General features: G+C 37.9%; 1 long non-coding RNA gene across 1 annotated transcript; it reads left to right on the plus strand.

Annotated features, from left to right (window-relative positions):
- The first annotated feature begins 5,355 nt into the window (after window positions 1–5,355).
- LOC306872547 lies at window positions 5,356–8,255 on the plus strand. The gene is made up of 4 exons (XR_013784421.1): window positions 5,356–5,423; window positions 6,464–6,616; window positions 6,943–7,032; window positions 7,223–8,255. It is a non-coding gene; the product is annotated as an uncharacterized lncRNA (long non-coding RNA).
- The last annotated feature ends 2,104 nt before the right edge of the window (window positions 8,256–10,359 follow it).

A 10,359-nucleotide genomic window follows, 5' to 3' on the forward strand; every position in this document is an offset into this window, starting at 1 on the left:
AATGCTCCTCAGAATTGTTTTTAACCCCCTGGGGTCGAAGCCCGCACCGGTGCAGTCTGTCTTGTATTTTCTTGATGATCCTGAAAAGAACTAAAAATAGTCATAATTTTTATTGTACAGATAACAATAAGGTATCATTTGAAACTGCAAAGGGTATACTTGTATTTGTGTATAGTCATAAAAACAGCAATGTGCTTTTGTAAATTAAAGAAAATATTCAGGGTGCACTCTCTGCCATCTCGATCCCTGTCACCTTTCTTCACAGACACGTAAATAAAACAACCTGAATCTCAGCGAATACTTGCCTTAAAGGCATGGGAAATATATGTATAGAAAGCTTGAAATGTCTACTTTTAAATGAACCAAGTCCCGTCCAAAACAAATATTCTGTGATAAGGTAATCCGTATGAAACCAACGCGATGTCCAGTTTTTCCTGTGTAAACTCTTTATCTCTAATGCAATCACGGCCACGAGTTGATCGCACTTTTCAAATTCTAAACATCCACATAAGACGCATGGACATGTAAACGCCCATCACCTACGTAAACAAACGGGAAGAGTTCATCCCAACTAGTTTTTGTTTCTGGAAGAAGATGCACTGAGAGGAATAACCCAGAATTTACCCCAGAAGATGAACACAACGTGATGCGTCGTGCAGCTTGATCTGGAGGAGGATATCATCCTAATGAGTAGCCTAAGATTACTTGCATCTGTTGTTATTGTGACATAACTTGTACACATTTTACTAGTCAGACTTTTTCCAAGCTATAATTCCTGACTACACGTCTGAAATCAAGTGAAACATTTTGAAAATGTGTCATTTCATGGTATAAATGTCTCACCAAGGCAGGATGATTGTTTAATGTTTTATAACATATACAATATAAAAGTAAAGATATAAAATACAGTGTTAACAGTATGAATGAATGTTTGGCACAAAGGAGTGTTACTCTTCAAGTCTCCGTGTTCAGATCAGTATGTTCAATCATGTGCCCTTGACCTTCACTGTGTATATTTTCATTAAACTGCGTTGTAAATAAAATACACACAATACAAATAATAATAATACAAATAATCAAAAACCCACTTTATTTTACTCTCCTCACACTCTTTCTTATCTGCCTCAGTCACTTTCATATTGCTGGCCCATTTTTCATAATTTTCAATGTACATACAAGTAGAAATTACCTACAATTTAAAATGCATACATTCAAGAAGGCAATGTTTCTAAATATTAAGGTAGTTGTGTGTGTGTGTGTGTGTGTGTGTGTGTGTGTGTGTGTTTTAATGGATTGACTGACTGTGAAGGGGCATTCCCAGAAGTGTTTTTTTTTTTCTTTCAATTTTCTTTTTTTTTTCAGGTTGCACACCAAATACAATGTGACAAGAAATTGCTTTGTCCTTCAAATCTTTTGATAATTGGATAAAGGGCTGTAATTGTTATAAAATGATGCCACAATGTAGCAAATAATCTTAAAAATTGGTGGAGTTTTCTAAAGTGAAATTGAATGCCTTTGTTTTTCTTTTTCTTTTAGAGTTTATTTGACGCAAATGTTCTTAAAACAATTTGAATTACGCGTTGCATTGTGTTTTAGGGTTAAAGGAAACGTCTGTAAACTTCGCCAGTACATTTTCAGGTTTTTCTATGGGTTTTTCTATGGTGCACGGTCTGTATGCAGCATGCATGCGCTCACAGAACTTACTTCTCCACGAACAATGCTACTGACACTTTTCATTAGCATTATATTACAACAACAGCTGGTGGAGATTGACCAAAGTTGCTGATAGACTTTGTCAACAGCCCAACATCAATGATTATATCTAGGCTTTAAGATATGGTGCTTTACCGTGGCCAGCTGCTCGTCCTTTGATAACACGGATAACAAACATTGTCTTCAGCTATCATGGTGCTACTTAATTCACCAGACAGATGTTGAGAAGAACAGAATTCTTGGCAGGCGTGAGAACAGCTGGCCGGTGGGTGCTTGAGTCTCAGGGAAGCCAAGATCGCTGTGCTCTGCAACAGAGCGGTTTTTGCATAGCTGACTTGTGAAAGGTTATAAGAGTCTCTGTTTAATCAAGTTTTTAGCAGGCTGTCCAATAAACTGCGTCCTGTTAAAGTTGTGATAAATCAGTGAGATGATGTTGACCCTTAGGAGGTTTTCTCTTCAAATATGGCTGGCAGCTCCATTCATTCACAAACGCTATGCTTGTTCATTTCAGCTTGTCTTTTATCCATGAAGGGACAGAAATATTAGGAAATGGGTAGGACTGGGAAAAAATGTAACACTTACTGCCACAATTGGTGTTGCTAGGGGGCTGTTAAGAGTTTACCGAATGGTTGTTAAATGGTTATATTGTGGATAAGGCAACTCATTTGACTTACTACAACTCTATTTCACATCCCAGTGAGGGATTAGAAAACATTTCTAATTCTCATGTTTTTTAGTTGTTGTTGTTTTTTTGTTTTTTTTGCATATGTCGAATATATTTAAATATGTATTTATTTGATTGATTGATTGTTTATTTCAGCATTATGTTTAGTTAACAATAATAGCACTGAAAGTCCTTATTATTTGGCCTGGTCTTTAGGAGTGTGCCTGTATTTAATCTGCTTTAAAAGGCAGCTCACTGGCTTTTGTTACAATTTATGTCTCCTCAGTTTAAGCTCTATGAAAAAGCTCAGTTTCTTCATTATTCTTGGACGAGACCATGGAAGGTGTACATTTACTCTTAATTAGGTTGACCTTTTCCATCCAGGTCACTGCAGGAGAGGTGATGAAAAGCACATTCAGTGAACCCCCAACCACTTTGATTCATGTGTTTCATTTCAGCATCCAGCCACCAGCAGAACTGACAGTCTGACAGAACAATATCACACTTCCCATCATGCCCCAAAGAGAATCTTAAAGGATTTCTACACCGCCAACGGTACAAAATGGAATTGCAAAGAAATTACATGTGCACTTTCTGAAGTAAATGTGAGTGGTCTGATGGTGAAAAACTCACCACCACAGTGTTGGAGTTTGGTTCTGGTTCTAATATTACACTGGGACCTGTTGCTAGGCAGTTGCTAAGGGGTTGTGAGACATTGCTAGGTCATTACTTACTGCACTCAAAAGATCCCACCACTGCATGTAAGCTCTGGTTTATTTATTTATTTATAAGTTACATAATGCAAAATCACAATGCTTCACCTTTAAAAACCTGTCAAAAACATTTGGAGATCTCAAGGTTTGTCAAAGACTGTGGTTTACAGTGCACAGATTCATCAATTATCGTAACTTTACCTTCCAAAATATTTTTTGCAGTTGTTGTTGTTCATATTATGACTGACATATTTTGATGAATGACTTGTATGTTTAGATCTGTGTGCTCCTTTGAATCATTTTGTCATTTATTGCTAATTGCTATAATTAAAGACTATAACGGAATCAATTGTAATGTAATAAAAACGTAATATGAATATGTAATTTAAAGAAATAGTTTAATTTAGCTCAAAGGGAATAATTTACGATTTTATAGGGATTTGAACAGAATCAGTGTTACGGCGATTCACTGAACGAGCCGTATAACAAACTCTGCACTGGATATTAAAATCCAAAATATAGTGAAAACACTATTAAACAGCACAGTAACAAGATCGGCAGATTAAGACATTAATTTGTGAGCACAAAACACAAGATACTTATCTTTTCAATATAAATAAGATTTTATTTATATAAACCTAAGACAAACTAATCTAACACATGAACGCAAGCATTCACACGTTGCAGAAAGAGAGAAAGTGAGGAAAAGGTGAGTTTAGGAGAATGGAATTGTGAAATCCCACGTTTATATGTTCAATTGCATAGACCTGAACAACCATCAATCACTTATTTAACCATCGCTTTGAGTTTCTCAATGTGTCACGGTTCATAGAATCACTGTCTCATCCTTGCTTGTCTGTTGTGGTGTGTGGCGTGAGTGGGTGTGTCCTAGCTCGTGATCACGGGCTGATCTGTCACAGCTGTGGATCATTACTGGCTCTATTTAAGATCTACTCACGCTCCTCTCATTGTCAGATCCTCAGAGTTTCTCGGTGTTCCTGTTTCTGCATCCCGATCTGTCTTCTGATCTCTGCCCGGTCTTCGGAGGATTCCTCGGCTGGTTGTGACTGCCCATTGCGTCCCTGCGTCCGATTCCATCCTCGCTGTGCACGAGCTCCACCATTCTAGTGACTTTGTTTGTTCTCTCAATAAACTGTTGTTTATCCGCAATTGAATCCTTCTCTTGATTATTCATAACATAATGAGGCTAAAATTTGTATTGACTGCACTGATTCAGTTAGAACCTGGAGGTACTTGCTTGCTTTGCTAAGGGAATCCCTTTTGTTGTCGTCGTTGCAGAAAGGGGGTTCCCCGAAGTGTCTGATTGGCTGGAAGTTCAATAGTCTTTGAAGTGAGGTCTTGGGCGTTGGCTGAGGATGCGGAGTTGGTCTGGTTGAAGTTTGAAGCGAGTGCAGATGGAGCTGAACTTTGCAGCAAACTTGCATTAGAACACAAAACTCCACGGAAAGAAAATAAACTAAAGTAAAAGAATAAGAATAAAAGGATGTAACGAGACTAGGTGGCTTTCTTCTCATTATGGTAGCAGCTGGCACGTGGCCCAGAGCACGCTCAAAGAGCAGCGTCAAAAGAGAAGAAAAGGAGAAGGGTGACCAAGAGGTTGTAAGAGAGCATTTTTAAGATGAAAAGAGAGTTTGATGGTGTCCTGAGTTGTTAAACTTGGCTTCTGGACACATCCCCTTTGGTGTCTTGACCAATTAGATCTTAGCTAGGGGTGTTCCTTCCATCATAAATCAGCATATTATCAGTCACATGGTCCAAATTTTACAGGCCCTTGCAAAGTATACTTTTGGACATGATTTCTATAACAAGACTATGATGCATTTGACAAAGAATTGATTGGAAGAAACATTTAAAGCATGATTTTTCACACTCATACATACCAAACACGCATCTGAATCTTTCAGCTATTCAATAGTGATTAAAAAAAAACATACATAATATTTGATTAAAACATGATAATCTAATGTGTGGGTTACAAACATAATATAGGTTATTTCTATGCAGATAAATAACTCATACACTGAAAAAAGTGATTTTGGAGAGTGGTAAATATAATCTGTGGAAACCATATAAAATTTACATGATTATTGCAGCCAGCCAACGGATTCTAAAGTAATGGGTAAATTCTACATATGCTACCCATTCGTCAACAGTAAGAACCATCACATAGAAAAATGCAGTAGAATATACCCCCAAACCGTGAGTTTTTTTGCTTTAAATTGCGCATGCGCCATGCGTCAGTCCGCGTTTTTGAGTGAGTGTGGGCGACGCTGGATCCTCTCTCTGGCTGCCATCGAACAGCAGAAGTGAAGGTAAGCTATTTACATAGGAGTGCTGTATGTATATTTTTTAATTATGAGATATTACACTTCACTTGTATTCGGCGTTCGTTTGTTTAACATGCCATTACTTGAAATTAAAGTTTGAATCTCTCGCTGGCGTCACCATGGCCCGGGACACATCAAGCCGACGGTCGGCCGTTGGGCAACGTCGGACCGTCGGTCAGGCAACTTGGATTATTGTGTTCCACGCGTCGGTTTGATGTGTTCAAATAAACAAATTGACCCCAGGCCAACGCAAGGCAACGGCACGTCTGCTTTCGTCGCTGCTAACGTTAGTTCTTTGCCATCGGTTTGTTGTGTCCCGGGCTTTCACCGTCACAACTACCGGTAAGTTGAAATGCCATCGTGGTGTACTTTTTACGTCTGACCGCTGGTTTTAAGGTTAGAAACTAGTCAACGCTAGCTTTTTCTAATATATTGAATGGGCGCAGGATTAAAAATAAAAACATAGTAACGTTACCACTGTATCCCACGAGTGTGTGTGAAAACACCAACTGTTGCTGCACCAAAGTTTGGGATCACGTACAACATTTTAGAATTGATTTTATATTATATTTGTTATTGTTAGAACATCAGTGCTTAATAAATGTTTTCATAATTTTGTAATATGTTCTATGAAGCACATTACATCTATGAAGCTAATTATATGAACCATGAATATTAATATATGTAATTGCAATGCCTTTATTTAAGTCAGTAACGTTACACAGTCTGTTATTTCTGCATGACCGGCCGTTGTCAGACAGACAGACTGCCCAGATCAGAGGAGCACTGATAAACTACCATATTTCCCCAATTAATCACCGGTCTGCAAATAGCCGCCTGGTTCTTTTAAACGTCTGGGGTTATAATCTATTTTGCGTATTAAACACCCACCCGAATAACCAAAGGGGGTGATTATTTGCGTTATATTGAGGTAAACCCAAAATCATCTGTACAAAATCTAACCCAGGTAAGTTACATGTCTGATAATTTGTTTTGTGTAATTTTTGTTTTTATTTCTGTTGCAGGCAGAGTCTGTGTATGTGGACACTCGCTATTTGCCCTCTCTTCAGTTCCTCTTGCCTGTCCTCCACAAGCAGAGACTCACTGATAGACTACTGTTACCAGTTCTAGTGTTGACACATCCACCCACGTCCCCACCACAAGTGTATCCTGTGCAGGTATGCAAGTTTTCCAAATAAAATAAATCACATTGTCCTTAAACCTTAACTAAAGTCCTCAGTTATGGGAAAATGAACTGGAAATGCAAGTTGTGCAAATTCACAACATCAAAAAGATTTGACCTGCTGAAACACAGCAGACTAATACATGAGCATTTAGGTCGAGTCCACTCCACTTGAGCCAACCCAGCATTTATCAGGCGATGGGGCAGGGTTCACTCTGGACAGGTCGCCAGTCTGTTGCAGGGCTGGAATTCGGTCTTAGTATATGTAAATCACTCCCCACTCCGCTAACAGTCTTATCACTAAATTGTATCTCCCTACAGACACAGAACATTGAGAAAAAAAGAGATGCTGTTGTCTGCTGCCTCATTAACTACCTCGGTGAAAGATAAGATCTTTTCCATGACTGCCAGGTATGTCATATTGATAACAGATTTTTGATTAACTCAAGGGATACTCCTCTCCTCTCCTCTCGTATCCACCTTCTCCTTTTGCCTTCCACTCCCCCTCTGCTCTCCTTTTAGATAAACTGAAATATATTGAAACAGCATCTTAAATAAAATAAAAGTGTATGCTTTTTGTTTGTTTCTTTTTAACATGTAGGAATGTGAGGACTACACAGACAATACGATGAAGGTGATTGTGAAGCACAATGTCATGGCTGAGGAGGATCCATCAGATTTGTCTATTGTGATCGAGGGAAACCAAGTGATGGAAGGATGTGGAAGCCGAACAAAGGCATGCATACTGCTGATGGGACTCATTTATGCAATCAACATCGAATATCCAAAGGAGCTGAAGAACACGTTTGAAGCTTTTCAAAAACTTTTTTTGGAAATTGACGGGGCAAAACTACTGAAAAAGGTCCACAGCCTCAAAAATAAGCTCATGCAGTAGACAGACATTTCCCCTCTTGTTCGAAGAGGATCTTTTGTCTGGACATACTTTTAATGGAGTTGTAATGGAGTGTAGTTTTATATTTTTCTTTATATTTATAAAGAATTATATTTTCCCTTATTTGCTCCACACACAGACACAGATCCATCCTCTCTCTCTCTCTCTCTCTCTCTCTCTCTCTCTCTCTCTCTCTCCTTCTACCCTCTTTCCCTCCCCATTTGTTTGTTTCTTTTATTCTCATCCTATCTTTGAGAGTGAGAGCAAGCTCAAAAACAAGTCAATTTATTCATTGTTGTGTGAAGCTGTTGTACTTTATTTAGCACTTTATTGTGTTTTTTGATAATTTGATGCATCATTGCTGCATATAAACAAGGCTGTTCGGTTATTTGTTATATGAATGTTCCAGGACCACAGATTTGGTCAGTCACTGTTGTGTAAATCTGAAGAGAGACAAAGAGTTTATTCTAAGAGTAGATACAAGAAAATCTTAATGTGATTGGACATCCAGCACTGCTCTGATCCCCTCACTTCTCCTTTCATTTTCTCTTCTCTGCTCCCTTCTCTCCTCACTTCTCTTTTCTGCTCTGATCTGGATGTCCTAAAACAGGGATATGCTTTATTATTGAAACAACATTTGATAGATCAGCAAGTAATAAAACAGGTTCATTACTTGAAATGTTGTGTAAAGCTAAAATTTTGAGTGTTTCATAGGATTTTTTGGATTAAAAACATTGATCTGATGAGCCATCTGAATGTCTTTATTGTGGGGGGTACATTTTACCTTCTCTGAATAAGTAATTGTTATTAATTAACTTTGATTTGAAGAGATAATTTTTACCTAATTTTAATGAGTAAGTAGCTGTTGAATATATACATAAATGTGAGGTATTGTTACCCAATTTATGCAAGTATTTAATAGCTTTTTACTTCAGATAGTTTATACTCAATATATGGGATTAAATCTACCCCACCAAAGTCAATGCAAATTGTTACCTCACATTTATTGGGTAAATTCTATAGATTAGTTTTTACAGTGTAGGTCCTTTTAAGATGAGTTTTAGTACATATGAACAGATTGTCTCTAGTGTGTAGTTCTATGGATAATAAGAGGCATGTTCTGTGACGACCAGAGAGAGGTTAAAAGGTCTCCTAAGGAATTCAAGTCTTTGTCTTGTATGGGTGAAGACCTGCCCAAGAGAGTCTGTAGCTCGTGATTTTCTATCACATGTTTACATGTGACCATCAGTCTTGATTACTTGCAACAAATTTGACAGTCTCCTTCCTGAATTGGAATTATTAATAAGTGTTCTTTTGTCTCAAGGTTGTAAGCTGTTCTGTGAAAGAGTTGGTTAGTTTGCTTGCTTCAGACTAGTGGTGCCAGAATCTAATTTATGACATTGTCCTGTTTTCCTTGGGAATACCAGCTCCTCATGTTTCAATGGTCTGATCACATCTTAAATTTGTCCGATTCAGTCTCTGATATCCTACACAATCACCCAATATCAGACTTTGAAAAAATGTTTGTTTCTGTGAGAATTAATCAGAATTAGTTAATATATTTTAGAAATGACCTGTGTTGTGGAACAACAACAACATTGACTTGTAAGTGCAATTTGTTTCACACAAATGAGCATATATGCATGTTTAATGAGTTATGAAGAGCTAGACAGTTGTCTTATGTTAGTATAATTATGCATATGTTTATGAATATGTAATAACAATATATCATATAATATAATGCAATAATATAACTTAATCTAATGAAACAATCCATGCATTGTTGTTTTTATTATTTTTAGATTTCACATAATAGGTCTACAGTACCTGTTGTGAGAGCTGCCTGGTAGTTCTTTGCTGCCAGATGGTGCAGTTACGGCATCAACCAGCAGTGGATAATGGGGCCATGCTAACCAGCCAAACCTTGACCCCTTGATGTTAATGATATCAAAGTGAAGGACATACACATTTGTCATGTGCACAACAAAGTTAAAATTGTAAATTGAGCACATGCAATTGAAGTTGCCACCTCTGAAATGGAAATTGCATTTGTATTCCCTGTGCAATATCGTCTCCTTGAAGCATTTTCGTTTTGTTTAAAACTCAGCTTTTAATTGTCCAGGGGAAGGACATATTTGATAGAAGTTAGTTATGCAAGGTTATAAACCAAGGACACAAATAACACTTGGGGTTCAGCCAAGGAAACCAGTGAAGTGTTTATTTCAATTAGAAATCAAGTAAATACATCAAAACAGTGATGTATGCAAATTTGCATTGGTTAACTTTCACTTTGCATGCATCTACACCAGGATTTACAATATCAAAAACAATACACTGTTCCGTTTAGACTTAGGGGCAGTCGTGGCCTAGTGGATAGAGAGTTGGACTTGTAACCTGAAGGTCATGGATTCGAGTCTCAGGTCCGGCAGGGATTGTAGGTGGGGGGAGTAAATAACCAACACTCTCTCCACCCTCAATACCATGACTGAGGTGAGACCCTTGAGCAAGGTACCGAAACCCCCAACTGCTCCCCAGGTGCCGCAGCAATGGCTGCCCTCTGCTCCGGGTGTATGTTCACTGTGTGTACACATGGATGGGTTAAATGCAGAGCACAAATTCTGAGTATGGGTCACTCATACTTATACATGGCCACACACCACTTCCCTTCCCCTTAGTCTTGCTTCAGCCATAATATCTGATGCACTGATTTATGATCTTATGAAGATCATAAAGGGAGGTAAACAGTAAAGTATTTGGGTATTAACAGTTGTATATGCATTTGCTTTTTTATAATAATAATAATCTACTACTACTAATTATAATAATAATTAGTAGTGGTAGTATTC

This window comes from Barbus barbus (assembly GCF_936440315.1).
Source record: "Barbus barbus genome assembly, chromosome: 7".
NCBI lineage: Eukaryota > Metazoa > Chordata > Actinopteri > Cypriniformes > Cyprinidae > Barbus > Barbus barbus.